Source organism: Mesoplodon densirostris, chromosome 12, assembly GCF_025265405.1.
Source record: "Mesoplodon densirostris isolate mMesDen1 chromosome 12, mMesDen1 primary haplotype, whole genome shotgun sequence".
Lineage (NCBI taxonomy): Eukaryota > Metazoa > Chordata > Mammalia > Artiodactyla > Ziphiidae > Mesoplodon > Mesoplodon densirostris.
Window position 1 is genome coordinate 48,776,918 of NC_082672.1, and position 18,034 is coordinate 48,794,951.

Sequence of the window (18,034 nt, forward strand, 5' to 3'; positions counted from 1 at the left end):
TTTATGTTGCCCAACGTACAACATCCCACTTACTAGCGTGAATTTCATAGGAACCACAGCTAAGCCCAGCAACGCAAACATTAAAAAAAAAAAAAAAGCCCCTGTGCTGGGGTGTAGCATTGCATTTTAAATACACGTACATTTAAGACAAACTATTTTGAAGAACCAGTGGGGTGGGGAGACAAGCTACTTTTCAAAACCTCTTGGGGATTTATGATAATGTAAGTAGGATAGTGGCTAAATTTACAAGGTTTTTAATTGTTTTGCTTTTCTACATGCTTTGAACTGCCTACGTGAAATAATGGAGCTGCCTCCTAGAAAGAGATGCTATGTACTGCCCTTTGGGATTTTAGATAGCGTTTCCCACTTGATGCTCCTTGCCCTAATCACCATTCATCTTATTACTGCAGTCAGTTTTCCTGTGGGCTATCAAGATAATAGCACTTTCCCAAACACAAGCACTCATTCTAAGCAGTTATCTTTTAATGTGAATTCTCTTTGTTAAAAATTTCAGTGTTGTTAGTGAGATTTGACAGAATGGTTCTTTTTAAAATAGTGAAAAAGATTTTGATGATACGGACTTTTTAAGATGGGGCATTTGGGTGCTGTTAACAATTTGTTGAAAGTGTAACACCTGAAACTTTGGAGGCTGGAGAACAGGCGATAAAGAGTTCTGAAGGATAGATTTTCTGCCCTTTTAAATATAGTGGTGCTGTCTTTGTTTCTAATTGGAATTTCAGTGTAATATACTTTTTTTTTTTTCCACTTCAGGTGCAGAGAAGGAATAAGATAGGGATGTTGATATAGCTCTGTTCAGCCAGATTTTGAAATTTTAAAGGGACATGCTAATAGGATATACTGTGGCATTGCTGTGTATTACAGTTTGTATGGTTTGGGTTACTTTTCTACACATAGTTTTTTTTTTTTTTTTTCCGCTGCACAAGTCATAAATATGTATCCCTGAGTGATTTGCAAGCTCTGTTTTATAGGGAAGTTTTGTTTGTGGAAAAAAAGTGAATTTCAGAGTGAGCTCGGAGGAATTTTATTATGTGAAAAAATATTCTTTAAAAAATAAAGAGTATGGTGTACTTTTGTGTTTCTCAGTATAAAAAAAATAGACATATGAACTAGTCTGTAAAAAGAAATACGTGTTTCTTCCTCTTGGATATCTTACAATAGATTACCAGCATCTCCCCCTCCCACCCCTTAAAAAAAAAACTGGATTAAAAAATCACTTTGAAATGTATAATGTAAATCAATATAAAAGTTAGACTTTTTTGTACATACATTGAAAGATATAAAACCTGATACAGAGAAATCTAAACTTCAAGTTGTTAAGGATAATTGAATTGAGTTTGCTATAAATATTGTTCACAAACAAAAATTTTTGTGTTTCCTCAAAAGGTGAAAAATTTTGACATCACTGGCATACATTTAGAGTTTACAGCTTTCAGAATCAAGCCAGCATTTTTAGCATGTCAGAAACTCCCAGTAAAATTAATATTAATTGAACATAAATAAAAACTGTACAATTATCTGCTTCTGAATTCCCTCCCCAAAGAAAAGTAGTCCAGTCCACCTAGTAAAATAAAATTTGAAAATAATTAATATAAAAAAGAAGTCAATTTGGCTTAGTAAAAGTCTGAATGCTAGAATTTTTAATGGAGACAGATTTATTGTTTGAAAGCACAAACTACATATATCTAATAATTAGTAAAATTAATGGAAAATTGTAATACATGATAAATCTATGTTAGAGTGTCATAAACTTAAGTCTTTCATACATAGGAAGTTTTGGAAGTCCTCAATTCTTTACCTTGGTTTGGAGAAAATATGTTTTTAAACTGAGTTTGCTTTTCAAACGAAGTTGTGAAAAATAGCAGCAGAAGAAATTTTCTCCCAAATAAAGTGACCATTTCAGATTTATATTATAAATTTTGAACTGATTGGTTTATTACATTTTTACTAGTTCAGTTTTCCTATTATTGCATGAAAAGTATTTTTCTGCTTTAGAAAACAGTCCAGTTGACTTCTGATTGTCCTGTGTTTTGAGGGCATATTTGAGTAATTTAAGAAATAAATTGTTTTAGGTTTAAAAGCTCTCATATCTTAAGTTGGTGAAATTTGAAAAGGTATTTTAAAAAGTGGTACGTTCAAATTTGAATGATAAATCCTGACTAACTGATTTAATCCCTTGGTGGTTGAGGATATTGGTTCCTGAGAGAATCGATTAAATTTTCTATATATAAGTGATGGAATTATTTTTTAAAAACCAAAAACCTCTTCTGCTTTTCTTTCACTCATTTAAAAATGTCTTGAATATTGTTTTGACATACAATGTACTTAGCAATATAACAATTTTTTGGTAACTTGTTTTAGTGGTGGGAAGCAAGGTTATAAATAACTAAAGTACAGGACAGCGTTTTTCACTTAGATTTGAATATGGGTATGAGTGCTCTGGGAATTCACTTCAAATAAAATCCTAAGGCTTTATTGTAAGGACCTGACTCAGGTGGATCTGGGAAGCTGCCCAGTTACCACATACTAACTCTTGCTTATTAGTTGCCTGATGTAACTCATTTCATGTTGAGCTTAGACAGCTTTCTCAGTTTTCTCAACATCAATTTAAACAGAATTATCCTTTCAAAAAGCTTCCCTGCTGAGATGCAGAGTAGGAGTAAATAGAAGAGTGTGAGTGAGATGTTCACAAAGCAAGTAATTAAACAAAGTAGGACAAACAGACTATAGAGGGAGCTGCTTGACTTTAAGATTACTGTAAGGAACTTTGCCATCTCCCCCCACCCAATCTTCCTCCAGCTAGTGAAAATTTTAGTAGATTGTTCTAGATGCTGTGAAATCAGGTTATTCAACATAAGAAATTGATAATTCTGAAATGCTATATAAAGTTATGTAGTTGCATAGTAACCTCACTTTTTTGTATTTTGGTGGATTATTAAATAAATTTGAGATGAGTACAATTTTGAAAGCTAAAGCATTTATCAACAACTCAGATGACGAATAATTTCTCTAAAAAAAGTCTTGTTCATAGGCTTTTTTTTCCTAAACCATTTAAAAATATTTTAACATCACATAATGCCTATTTGATATAAATATTAGAAGGATTTTTCAGGAGCACTACTGAGATTTAGTGATTTACCACAAACAAAATTAGTCACTTTATTTAGTAGGTATTTGAAGCTTGCAAATTTTATTAGTTTGCTGTTTTGTGTTTGACTTAAAATAACCATCAGTTAATCAGAAGCTTATTAAGCAGGAGTCCTCTTAAATCTGTGGACACAGTGGAATCTTGTAATACGTGATTCAGTTCATTCAGTGAACACTTAATGAGAACCTACTGCATATATATTGAGCTATTTTTTAAGTGCCGTCGTTATGAACAACTTTTACCCTCCAGAAGCTCACAATGTAGGAGGGATGATAGACATGTAAACATAAGTCAAGCATAGTTTAATTGGAATATAAAAGAAATGTGTGTAAGACAAAGTGAGGACTCAAAGGAGGATATGTTCATCGACCACCTAGCAGGCAAAAAGGGGAGTCAGGGAAGGCTTCATGAAGGAAGTATGGATTAAGTCATTTTAAAGCGATTTCAAAAGAATATAAAAATTCTGATAGAGGAACAGATACAAGGTAATTCACAAATGGAGAGAAAACTGCTCTTGGCTGGGCAGCTTGGCAATGCATGTCAGAATCCTTGAAATGTTGTTTTTTGACCCAGTAATTCCAGTTTTAGGGATTTTAACCTATGAATGTAAATCTTTTGGCAAAATCTGATTATCTTTTGAATCCATCTACTTCTTTCATTACCCATCACCACCCTAGTCTAAACTACTAGCATTTTTGGATGCATTTACAACAAATAGCCTCCTAATCTTGGCCTACCCCAATCTATTCTGTTCCCTTCTAATCTGTTTTCTACACTGTATAATCAGAGGGATCTTTTCAAAATGCAAACCTGATTATATCACCATACTATTTGGTATGCTTCAGTAGCTTTCCATTGCATTTAGGATAAGGACAAAGCTACATGTCTTATGTGGTGGCATCTACATGTCTTACAAGGTCTTGCACAGTCTGGTCCCTACCTCTCTATCCAGTCATGGCTTGAGCCATGTCCTTCTTGCCTTGCTCTTTATGTTCCAGCCATATTGACCTTATTTCAGTCCCTTATTCTTGCCATGCTCCTCCCTCAATCAGGCCTTTGTACCTGCTGTTCCCTCTGCCTAGAATGTTTTTCCTTTTCCTTCACCTAAACTCCAATTTGTCATTCCTCAGGGAAGCCTTCCATAGACTCTCAAAGCTCCATAAACTCTCCTTCATAACACTTGCTATAGTTGTAATTTTTATATACATTGGAGATTAATGTTTGTTTTTCCCAGTAACCTCCATAAATGCTGGTAATGCGTTCATTTTTGCTCACCATTATACAGCCAATGCTGTCCACAGTGCTTGAAACGCAAGCATTTGTTGCAAGAATAAATCAATAGATGATAGGCATAACAGGGAACAGCCCCAAATGTTCAACAACTGAGAAATGGTTACATAAATTGGGCATATTCATTTAGTAGAATTTATGTCATTAAAGTCATGTTTTCACGATTATAATATAAATATAATATATAATAATACGGGAAAATGCTATCAGTATATTATATGAAAAAAAATCAGTTTGCAAAATAGTCATTTATGCAGAAAAAATGCACCAGAATATAAAGGTTGGTTATCTCTGGGAGGTGTATTTTGTATTTTTCAGATTTTCTTCAGAGAACATGTATTGATTTTATAATTTGGAAAAAGAAACTACAAAATTAAGGAAAAGCTATCAGAAATATGGGGAAAAGACTTGAGGTTGATATTGGGCTCCCAAATAAGTATCAACTAAAATGCATGATCGCATAATGATAGTGTTAAACTTAATTATATAAATTCAGTTTAGGAACTGCAAAATGATTCTTATATTAAAGAAAGCCAGTAATTTCTAGTTTTATTATGCTCATTTATATGTAAACTGATTTTAATTTTAAAATGTTTTGCAGAGTGGGATGGCTTTGGCACATGACAGCAATGAAACAGAGCAGAGACTCTAATATTTGTAAGAACTTAGTGTATGATAATGGATGCTACCTTTCCTGTCAGTAGTGGAAAGAATTCTTTAGTAAAGTGTTGGCTTCCAGATAAGTCAGAAGATTGAAATGTGAAAACAAACAAAAACGTAGGATAATTATTTTAATTTAATCTAGGAATGGTGAAGGCCTTTCAAAGTATGAAACAGAACTGAAGCCAGATTGCTGAATTTTACACCGTAAAAATAAAATTCTGTATAATGACAAAAATCATAAAGTTAAAAGAGAAGTAGACTAGTAAAAATTATTTGTACACTTTTCACAAAGGACTAATTTCCTCTTAATATACAAAGAGCTACTAGAAAATAATCCAGAAGAAAAAGTGATCAAAGAATTCATATGAAAAGATGTGCAATTTTATTATAACGAAGATGTAAATTAAAGCTACAGCATACCATTTATCACCTATCTAATTAGGAAAGATTGATTACATAGTATAACTTGGGGAGTGTGAGAGGAAGGGGAAATGGGCATTCTCTTATATTGCTGGTGGGAGTATAAAATGTTCATTTTCTATGGAAAGCAATTTGTAAATCATTTACAGAATTTAAAAATGCACGTATATTTTAGTGGTGTTTTTTTTTTTTGGCCGTGTCGCGCAGCTTGTGGGAACTTACCCTACTAAAGATTGAACCCGGGCCCCTGGCAGTGAAAGCTCAGAGTCCTAACCACTGGATCGCCAGGGAATTCCCCCTTTTTTTTTAGTTCTTTTTTTTCTTTTTCACGTATATTTTGGTCTAGCAACTTCATTCAAGGATTTTATCCTCTAAAAGATTTTATATATGTGTCAAATGAGCATATAAGAATATTTGTGGCAGCATTGTTTGTCATTGCAAAAGGTTGGAAACAACCTAAACATAAACCAGTAGGGGAGTAGTTAAGTACTATTATGGCATATCTATTCAGTGGAATACTAGGCAGTCCTTAAAGTATTGAGGCAACAATATGTGTACTGCTGTGGTGCCATGTCTGGTATATTAAGAGGAAAAAAAACAAGATGCAAGACTCCATGTGTGGTATGCTGCCATTTGTGTGGCTTAAAAATATATATGTATGTATAAAATATATAAATATAAATAAATATATGTAAATAAAAATGTAAATATATATTTATAAGTATATGTATTGTACACATATATCTGGAAGGATACATGAGAGTTTTGTAACAGTGGTTGCCTCCAGTGAGGGTAACTGGTGGCCTAGAGGACAAAGGTGGGAGTCTAATTTCTTTATAGTTTACTGTTTGGTAACTTTGGGATGTTTTTTGCCATGTGCATGTGAAACCTGTTCAAAGTTAATTTTTTTAGGTTATGTTGTGCTTGCAAGAATTGGTAAGGAAGAACAAAGATAAAAGGGCATAGTAGTCCTAAATAGTGGTCAAATGATTACTGCAGTACTGTTTAATTTTAGGTTTTAATTTTACTGTTTAATTTGAGGTCTTCTAATTCAGAGCTTCCAGTTGATGTTATGTGGCTCTGGGCGCTCGTGGAGTGGGATCTGAAGGTAGGGTGTGTGGTTCCTGTAAGCAGAGAGCACGATGAGCATAACTAGCAGGTATTGCTGTGTTTGATATTTTAAGTACATTAAAGAAGGTGCTTTACTACTTGGAATCTACTTCAGCCAGCAAGAGTATGCACCTGCCTCTTGTCAAGAAAGGATCGTGGAGCTGTTATTGGAGTTTGTATTCTGGGTGCTTGAGGAGCATGTCATCCGGTGCAAGGTGCAGCCACTGATGATGAGAGGACTGGGTAGCAGGGATGTTGCACTGGGGGGGCCTAGCTCTATGCCTGAATTTCGCCTGTATTGGATCCTCTTAACTGTTTGTCTGATGTGCCATTTAGCTTGTTGCAAGGTGACTGCCTAATAGTGCATGTATGTTCTGAAAAAATAAATCATCGTTATTTTGAAATATTGCTCCTGATGTGAAAAAGGTTGGATTTGAAATTCATTCATATTGTTACAAATTTTATTTAAATTAAAAAATGTCTTCCATAATTATATAAAGAAAATGTGATACATATTTTTCGTCAAGCACCATGTCGATGCCTCCAAATGCCCTCTTGTTGGCCAGTGTGCTGAACAAATATTATTTACAGTATGAAAGGGGTTGGAAAACACTGTTCTGGTGAAATTCTCTCTTTTTATTTAAAGAAAACTGATATCTAGATAGATAAGCTCAGGGATTTGTCCACTTTACAGTTGGTTGGTGTGGGGCTGGGTCTGAAAACTGGGGATATTGACTCTCGGCCCTTAGTGCCTCACACTGGCTCCCCAGACCTGAGGGAAAATTGGAAAGGCATTGGTTATAATTGAAAGACGGACATACAGACGTTTAGAGGAAAAAAATATGCACATACACAGGTTAGAAATCTTTGAGGGCCTGCTGTGTCCGATAGTGCTTAGGCTCTTCCTGTAGACTAGGTTATAGTAGGATTTGTTTTGTGATGACTGTAGCTATCTCCTTTTAAAGAATAATATAAAGATTAGACTATAACAAGAGGAATTTAGGACAGATATAAACAAAAATTGATACTAGAATTGTATGTATATAGTTTTCCAAAGAAAAGGGGAATGAATCAGGAGACCTTTCAAGTTCCTCTGGTGCTGTAATTAAACCTTTTCTGGTCTTGCTTTTGATTGGATTAGAATTTGTTCAATTAAAAATGAGTGGAAAATGATTGGGGTTTAAGTAGGTTGGGGTTAAATAGGCTTCAAAGAATGTTGCCATTAGCCTTAGATATTTCAGAGAAATACTTAGAAACTTATTAACATATGGGATATGGGATGGTATATGTCACTTTGGTACCTGGCTGCCATTTTAACACCACAGTGATGCTAAATAAGAGAGGAAATAAATAATGGGAGTTAAGGTACAGTAAACTTTGGGTAAAATTGTGTTAACTTATAGTTTCCAGATAAGGTACAGATAAGGCAGGAATAGGTGTCTTAGGCAATTTAAAGAAAAACACTTCACTGTCTAGACATAAAGTAGATGCATTTTGAGACCAAAACAAATTATAAGTAAAACCCTCTTAATGACAGCTATGTAACCTCTTGGTGTGTGGTTGGGTGGGGGTTTTTTTGTTTGTTTTTGGTTTTTATTTATTTTTGTCATTTCTTTTAAGTTTTCCAGATGATCTTCTGTGTTTCTTCCAGTTCTCTGTAGATTTTTAAGTATTTCATTTTTTTAAGTGAAAAATATTTTGTTGCTTAATTAGTATTGGCAAACTGGACTGTTTTCTGCAGCAGAAATTGAATATATGCCTAGCAAAGTAAATTCGGAGAAAAAAGGGCAGTAATTGTCTTCAGAAAACTTAGGGTTTTTTTGGTCCAGTTCTGTTTTCTTTTTAGATGATAGCTGTGGGAAGTACTAAGATTTTGAGGTCAGTTTCCTTGGGGACAGTTATTTAATTTTCTTTGGGTTAAGAGAGTATTTACTATATATATGATTCAAAGAATAAAAGAAAGCACGTTACCTCAAAAATGCTTTTGTAGTATATAACAGTTTAACAAGAGTTTTCTATTTTTCTTCCATTTATTACAACTACCAAGGAAGTACAACAAGGATTAAAAGAAATATCTTATTTTGCATATATATTTATACTTCAAAGTAATTTATACATTAAATTAGGTTTTGTTTGAGATGGTGAAATGAGAGTTTGTAAGTAAGAATACATGTTGATATGTGAAAAAATGTGAAGTTAAAACATGTTGGCATACTCCTAGTTTCTCAGAACAAGAAAATGACTAATCTAAATTTCATTTCAGAGTAAAAACCAAGACAAGCCACATAAAAGCAACCTAAAAATTAAACTGTCATCATATTATTTGTTTTAAAACTATGGAATAATATATCTGAGGAAGATTTCTCTCAAAATTGTTTTTCTCAATTTCAAGTAAGTAATTTATTTTGGTTAATATATTGGGGATGAGGGGAGGTGGGGGTGAACCTTGGCATTGAAGTTGATAAATCTACTCATCCTTAAAGTAACAACTCAAATATTAACCACTTTAAAGCCTTCTGTGACTCCTTTGCCCATTCCCAAAAGATTATCTCTTTGGTCTTCCACAGTCCTAGCCTCTTTTCACATGGCTGTTAAAGGACTGACTACACTGAGTGTTGTGTTTGTCTGTAGGAATAGTCATATGGCACTACCCTCGTGTGCCTCCTGCCCCTCACCCCTACCCCAGGACCCTCTACACTGCCTTCTGCTGCTAAGAAACCCTGGATAAGTTATTTTATTTCTGTGAGCCTTAATTTCCTCCTTTGTAAAGTGAGTTTTAATAATTTCTACCTCACTGGATTAGTATGATTAAACATGGTAAGCAGCACATATCTGGCGTATATAGTAACATAACTGTTACTTTCTTTTTAACCCTTCTAACTCCAGAATCTGCCACATTACTGCTATACACCAAGCACTCTTTAAAATGTTTGAGTTGAATTGAAATGAAAAATGGAATTTTTGTAGCATTTATTCATTCCTCAGAATAGGACAAACTAAAATACCTGTACATTGGGGTGTAAGGCTCTTTACAGTTGGTCACTGACTCATATGTCTAAAGTCTAGGTAATTACTGGTTTAAAACACTTTTTAAAAATTGGCTATTTTTTATAAGTACCCTACCTAGGCCTGATTTTTCTTTTTAAACTGTTGATGTGTGTGTGTGTATGTGTGTGTATGTGTGTGTATGTATACATATACATATATACATATATGTGTATATATGTGTGTGTGTGTATATATATATATATATATATATAGACAGAAAACTATCCAAGCCTGATCTTGCCTTGAAAAAGAGCAGTGTTAAGCCATTGATCAAGGAGTAACTACAGTTTTCCAATACTGCCGTTTAGGTTAAGTGTATTTCTTGTGAAAGAGCCTTATTTTCCAAAGCCATTAGCAGTGCCTTCTTTTTTTAAAATGATGGTAGAATGAGTTGGAAGTGTGTGTGCACCAGAGATCACAGTAAAGGTGACAGTGGGAACTATCACTCTCTTCTTGTTTTGTCTTTTGTGAATTAGTAACACACACACAAAAATTGAAGCCTTTGGTTTTTAAACCCATTTAGTATTGTGGAATATGGACCAAAAGAATTCATTTTGCCTAGAGTTTCAATTTTCTTCACCATATTTTTTCTACATACATTCCCAGGTTTTGTTTTGTTTTGTTTTTTAATAGCATTGTCTTCTGGTTTTTTTCACGAAGTCATTAGAAATATTTTCAAATTAATTTTGATGAATCACACTTTGGTTGATGTTGCTTAGTGATTATAAAATAGAAGCCAAGTTAGTCAAAAGACTTTAAGGTTACATCATTTTACTAACAGAGGTTATAGACCATTTATTGAGCCCTTACTGTGTGCCTTATTCTAAGTGTTTTAATTTTCACAACTCTATAAAATAGTTACTACTATCCCCGTTTTACAGTTGAGGAAATGAGGCATGAAGAGGTTAATTAACTTTTGCCCAAAGTTATTCAGCATATGTTTACCTCATAGCATGTGAGAATTAAAATGAGGGAACATGTATTAGGCCATTACCTGCCTAAACAGAAGAAGCAGAGAAGCAAAATCTGAGACGTATGTCTCCTAACACTTCCAGAATCTGATAATAGCCATTATTGAGACATGACAGTGAACCTGAATGTATTCTTATTCATTAATTTTTTTTGTAATAAATATACCCTGCTATTCTGTACTGATCCTTTTTTTCCTGAGCAATATTAATGTTTCCTCTCAAATTCATGTTCCCATTTGAACTGAATTATTTTGTTTTTATGTGTATGTGTTTATAAGGTGATGGTAGGGCTTTACTATAATATCAATCTGATAAAAACATGTTTATAAGTTAATTAAATAATATATGAATATATTCTCATTGTGAAATTTAAAAAAGCAGAAACAGGTAAAACAAAAATTTTCCTTGGCCACTAATCCTATTCACCTCCCCACTTGTATCAATTTTTGTATAACAAACCTGCCCCAAAACTTAGTGTATAAAACAAAAGCCATGGGCTTCCCTGGTGGCGCAGTGGTTGAGGGTCCGCCTGCCGATGCAGGGGATGCGGGTTCATGCCCCGGTCCGGGAGGGTCCTGCGTGCCGCAGAGTGGCTGGGCCCGTGGGCCGTGGCCGCTGGGCCTGCATGTCCGGAGCCTGTGCTCCGCAGTGGGAGAGGCCGCAGCAGTCAGAGGCCCGCGTACCTCAAAAAAAAAAAAAAAAAAAAAACCAATGGCCATTTGTTAGCCCACGATTCTGGCAAGGGGTCAGTTCAGCATTTCTGCTCCTGCTTCTGGCTGGGCTTGCTTATGCGGCTGCAATCAGCTGAGAGGTCGCCTAGAAGCCAATTGGCCTAGAATGACTTCACTCCTATGTCTGGATATTGGTGCTGGGGTGGCGGGCAGCCATGTGTCTCCAGAAGGCTAGCCTTCATGTGGAGGCAGTGGTAGGGTTTGTAGGAGCAGCAAGTGAAGGCAAGCCCCATGTAGTTTGTCTTGTCTGATGGGCCAAAGCAAATCACATGGCCAAGCCCGGAGTCTGTGTGGGAGGAATTTCCTAAAAGTGTGTGACTCATTAGGGGGCCATTACTGCAACAACCTGCTGTACCTCTGTTGCTGGCCGACTCATTTTTCAGGAAACATTTGTCAGTGTACAGTGCCCTGCTCTTGAAAAAGTATAGTGTTTAAGCAATTTATTTACCAGTTCAGATAAATTTAGTCAATTTCTTGTTCTCAGTTGTTTTATTCCATTTTCATCATCCTTCAGCATCATTCCTGGTCCCATTCACCCAGCAGATGTAATTGATCACCCACTAAGTGCACAATAGGCCATCATGAGGTGAGGAGCAGATGGAGCAATACTACTGTGTTCATCATCAAAGTTTCTTAAACTTGTCCACCTGTCTGCTTCATTATATGAACAGTATTCTATAAAAGCAGACAATTACCAACAAATTTTTTTTAAATGACCAACAGCTCACACCAGCCTGAACATATCTTATGTACTACAGTTTTTAAATGTCTTACAAAGATTTCTTCCAGTAAGAAGAACTATAACACAGAGGTTGTTTCAATCTGTACTCCCATCAGCAGTAATGGGACTTTTTCCATATTTTCACCAAGGTTATGGTCTCAAATGTTTTGATCTTCACCAATCTAATAGATAAAAATTATGGATCTCAGTGTAGTTTTAATTTGCATTCTTTTATTATGAGTGAGATTGAATGTCCTTCCAGATACTTGAGAGCCATTTGTATTTCTTTTTCAGGATACCACTCATTTATCTTTTACCCACTTTTCTGTTGTGAGTCTTGGTCTTTTGCTTACTGATTCCAAGGAGCTCTTCATATATTAGGAAAATTGGTCTCTATCTGTGAATTGAGTTGCAAATATTTTTTCTAGTTTGTTTATTTTTATGGTAAATACATTTTATTTAAATAATTTTTTTTCATTTTATAACAAAGTTTGTGTCTTAAATGACGCTTTTAGAACACATTTAGTTGAGGTTACGTTTAAGTATTAGCTTTGGGAATGGAAGAACACTTATTTAGAGAACTTACCTTTCAAAACCCTGACTTAAAATGAAAAGTTTCAAAAGGATCCTATCTTTGATGTACTTTTTTCTCTTCTAAGTTTGGTACTATCATGAGACCACTCCTTTTGACAGACCAGTCCAATAAATAGGATCATCCTTTGTAGGGTAATTTTTAGATGATTGACTGTAGAGCATAGGTGGAAAATACATTTGTGTTACTTAGAATAAATTGTTAATAATGTTGCTTTGAGTGTTATCTAGTTCAGTGTGCATTGTGTATATGTGTTTGTGTGTGTGTGTGATGTGTACAGTATATACACATATATATATAGTGGTAGTGTTTGAAGCAATGCTCTCGTATAACCCTTTATCTCTTTAGCCAGCCTTTACCTAATCAACCATATAGCTATATTAGTGTGGCTACATTTGGCTGTTGTTTTTCCAGTGGGCCACAAAGAAGAAAGACAAACAGACTGTGACCTTTTTTGAGAAAGCAATAATGCTACCCATTACCCAAATAATATCCTACATTTTTAATAAGATTGTAACGAGGTAGGAAGAGGATAGCAGAGGCATCTATGATATATGCAGCATCTGACATTATGAAATACTTTGACTTCCTCCCTTGAGTTCTATATAAAAGTGGGTTAGAAAACTGCAAGGCTAAAGAGATTAGCATGTTTTAAGTCATTTAATGTAGTTCTCAAAAGTTTTTAAAGTTGGCAAACCCTTTCTTCATAATCATTTTACCCAAGCAGCATCAAAAAAAGCAAAACCAAACAGGAATCCTTAAGTGATTTATAGTGAGGAATAGTAGAAAACCCTTTTTTGCCATGCTTTACATGGTTTTTAATTTTTCAGAGTTGTCAAGGTCTTCTTTAGGGTCTGTTATATCATCAGTATCTTTATAAATGTTTCATTGACAATTAAATTTTTCTATTTATTTGTTACCAAATTGTTGACATACTATTATTTCCTTGATTGATTCTTTTAAAAAATTCTAATATTTCTGAGGTTGTAATACATCTCACAATGTGTACATTTAACACAGTAATTTTTTCTCCTGAAAAGCTAGTATTAAACAGTTGGTACATCTTATAATAGATGACTTCCTGAAGGAAATGTGACATTTCATAATTTGTTTTCTTCTTTTTTTTTTCATCATTTGTTTTCATTCTCTACTTATTTTAATCTAATCTGTCATGGAATGAGACTTTCCCACTTTATTTTGTTCTTCATTTTCGCTTTGCATCTCTAATTGTTTTAGCTTTTGTATATTTTGATGTGTTATTGACACATAAAGCTTTATAACTGATAGGTCTTTTATAGCAGTACTTTTCAAACTAATTGTGGTGATGAATCAATTTTTTCTGATACCTCTTTAAAATACATTAAAAATGAATTACTAGGGACTTCCTGGTGGTGCAGTGGTTAAGAATCTGCCTGCCAGTGCAGGGGACACGGGTTTGATCCCTGGTCCCGGAGGATCCCACATGCTGCGGGGCAGCTAAGCCCATGCACCACAACTACTGAGCCTGTGCTTTAGAGCCCGCAAGCCACAACTGCTGAGCCCACGTGCCACAACTACTGAAGCCCGTGTGCCTATAACCCGTGCTCCGCAACAAGAGAAGCCACCACATTGAGAAGGCCACACACTGCAACGAAGAGTAGCCCCCGCTCGCCGCAACTAGAGAAAGCCCACGCGCAGCAACAAAGACCCGATGCAGCCATAAATAAATAATAAATAAATTAAAAATAAAATCCACCTCTTAAAAAAAAAGTGAATTACTAGAAAAATGAAATGAGAAAGAAAACCCAACAAGTTCCCTTTTTTTATTATTATATTATTAAACAGGTATAGAATTCCTGTCAAATTGCTGTAAGAGTTTCTAGTTTGATACTTGTCTTGTTGCAAACCTATAACAAACAACTCTGTCATAGACTGCATTTGAGTAGCACTGTAGATATCTTTTTTTAATTAGTCTAAAGAGACCTTCTAATTTTCTTCTTGAGTCCTGTTTCTTGTTCCACATCAAAATTATTAACCATTTCCTTTTAGTTTGACTATTTCCATGTTGTATAATTGCCTGCCACTATTTTTAATCCTTCTTAAGTCATTTCATTTTTCTAACCCCATCTGAGGACCTTTCCAGTAGAGGTTTTTTGTGTGTGTGTGTGTGTGTGTTACGCGGGCCTCTCACTGTTGTGGCCTCTCGCGTTGCAGAGCACAGGCTCCGGACGCGCAGGCTCAGTGGCCATGGCTCACGGGCCCAGCCGCTCCGCGGCATGTGGGATCTTCCCAAACCAGGGCACGAACCCGTGTCCCCTGCATCGGCAGGCAGATTCTCAACCACTGCGCCACCAGGGGAGCCCTCCAGTAGAGGTTTTAAACTATAAAAATTTGCTGTAATTGATGTATTTGATTTTTACTCCTATAATTTTATACTTTTTAATAATTCTGTTTTACTCTTTGCTTTCTGTTTTTTGCAGCATAAACTCTTTTATATGCTTTATTACACATACAGTAATTTTTAAAAGCATATATACAGAAGTGTAGTTTTAATGATAAAATTTGGGAACAAATAAAAAATATTTTCTTTTATGTAATACAAGGAATTTAGCTTATTTTAATTTTTATACTCTCAGCTTCTGAGTCTTTAACTTATAAATGTTGAATGTTTTAAACAGTATATCTTCTCTTTAAAAAAATTTTTAGCTTATGTGTTAAATTTCAGTAGAACAATTTAGACTTACCTCTATGTAATAATTTTGTATGGAGCACCACCACTCATCTATTTATACCACACCATTTATACCCATTCTTGAGTTCCAGGTTTAATTTTTTTTTGGTTGCCTCAAATACATTTCCACATACTATTTTTCAGGAGATATCCAGGTGGTTTACTTTTCTGAATCCTTGAATATCTGAAAATGGCTTTTTTTGTGTGTACATGTTAATGAGAGCATGGCTCAAAATGGTATTCTTGTGTCACAGGCTTTTCCTTTAAAATTCTCTAAACATTATTCTGGTGTCTTTGAATTTTGACTGAGATAAGAAAGTCCTTTTGATGTAGAGATGCTGGTGTTTTTTATTTTGGGATAGTTCTTCTATTATGCCTTTGATTATTGCTTTCATTCCATTTGTTACGCTTTTTTTGTTTTTAAATTAATGAAATATCTGTTATTTGTGGATTGGTTCATATTTCTTTTTTATACCTGTCTTCCCTCTTATTTTTAACTTTGTCCTTTCACATTCTTGGTGATCTTTTTTTTTTTTTAATTTATTAATTTATTAATTTATTTATTTAGTTAGTTTCTGCTTTATAACAAAGTGAATCAGTCATACATATACATCTGTTCCCACATCCCTTCCCTCATGCATCTCCCTCCCTCCCACCCTCCCCATCCCACCCCTCCAGGCGGTCACAAAGCACCGAGCTGATCTCCCTGTGCTCTGCGGCTGCTTCCCACTATCTATCTACCTTACGTTTGGTAGTGTATATATGTCCATGCCTCTCTTTTGCTTTGTCACAGCTTACCCTTCCCCCTCCCCATAGGTGATCCTTTTTGTTTTCATCTTCTTACATTACTGATATATTTTCCTGTAATACAGATTCTATTCTTTCTCATCTCCAGTATGGATTTTAATTTTGTTGTTTATATTTCTTTCCTTTTCCTTATCTCTTAGAGTGCCGTTTATATCTTAGTCTGAGTATCTCTATTGTGTTTTTATTCCTTCCTTTTTTTTTTTTTTTAAGAATATGTTGGGGGTAGGAGTTTATTAATTTATTTTATTTATTTTTGCTGTGTTGTGTCTTTGTTTCTATGCGAGGGCTTTCTCTAGTTGTGGCAAGCAGGGGCCACTCTTCATCGCGGTTCGCGGGCCTCTCACTATCGCGGCCTCTCGTCGCGGAGCACAGGCTCCAGACGTGCAGGCTCAGCAGTTGTGGCTCACGGGCCCAGTTGCTCCGCAGCATGTGGGATCCTCCCAGACCAGGTCTCAAACCTGTGTCCCCTGCATTAGCAGGCAGATTCTCAACCACTGTGCCACCAGGGAAGCCCCTATTCCTTCCTTTTTTAACTGATCATCTTTCCTTATAAAAGATGTTTCACAGAAACTGTATTTTCTTGTGTCTTATCGAGAACACAGCAGATACTGTCTACATTTCTTCTGTTTCCTAATGTAAATTATCTCAGATTCTTTTCTTTGGCATTTTAAGAAGATGTGCTGAAGGTTTGTATAGGTCCCAAGTTTATCCTTCTATGAACAAGAGGCTATTTATCCACTCCTGATGTTTGCAAGTAGGCAGAGTATGGAAAGTCCAATTGATTATCTTCATTTTTGCTTATCAACTGATAGAATTGCCTTCCCAGATATACAGAGCTAATAATTGAGCACAGCCCACTTAGATGAAAACATTCATTTAGTATGCCCCTACTGGATTAAGGTTTAAGAGTTTTTCCCTGTTCTGACTGCACAGTCTCTGTCATGTGGGAGCAAAGTTATTCCCGGATAACCTGAGGATCTTTCTTTCTGTCTGTTTTTTTGTCTTCTCTTTCTGTCTGTGTCTTTCTATCTTTCTTTTCTCCAGAGCATTACATGAAAGTCTCCAGGTTGTAAAGGCCCTTAGGACTTCTGGTGGTTTTTTATCAGTGAGGGAAGCTCATTTAACATCCAGAATGGAGAGAGCTATGCTCCATCAGTTTTGTTGATACTAGGAGTTGTGTTTTTAGAATAGATGAAGAAAGAGAGGTATTGAGTGAGAAAATATAACCTTGGTATTGAGTGAGAAAATACAACCTTACATATTTTAGAAAGATTTTAGTAGGGAACTGGTTTCTGTTGGAGCAGATTATATCTCCAAGGTAGAGAATAGTGCTGTATATCTTAAATATTTTAGTGAAAAATTGGAAGAGTTATTTTGTATTTCATAGATTATAAGATGTTTATCCCGCCCCCCCACCACCATTTTTACATCTCAGTAATGGGATGGGTCTTACAATCCGTGGTGCACCATATTTAATTGGAAGCATATTCTTTCTTAGTAGTACAAAAAAATGATGTCTTATAATCATTGGCATTTTAGATTCAGTGAAATATATAAATAGATGTTTAGCTTAGTGCCATTCTAAATTTAATCTCCTCACTTATTGTGAGTAAAGAATTAATAGCTTTTTTTCCCCTGGACTGTTTTGGTCTTGGGTTAACTCTCTAGCTTTATTCACCTAGAAACCTGATAGAGATAGAATGTCAGTTGTGTAACCAAGCACCTTTGCTTTTGGTAATAATGAATCATGATTAGTAAAGTACATATGGACTGGGAGGACTGTGAATAAACTGTAAATACCAGTG

At 35.2% G+C, this 18,034-nt stretch overlaps 1 protein-coding gene across 3 annotated transcripts in view; it reads left to right on the forward strand.

The window, feature by feature from the left end:
- The window catches only part of REV3L (REV3 like, DNA directed polymerase zeta catalytic subunit), a 192,311-nt gene that overhangs the window by 8,396 nt on the left and 165,881 nt on the right, over positions 1-18,034 (forward strand). Inside the window, exon 2 of one of the 3 annotated variants that reach the window (XM_060115376.1) lies at positions 8,913-9,040. The exons of the other annotated variants lie outside the window; for them this stretch is intronic. The gene's annotated coding sequence lies outside the window, so the exon portion shown is untranslated. The remainder of the gene's footprint in view (positions 1-8,912; positions 9,041-18,034) is intronic. 3 annotated transcript variants of the gene reach the window in all.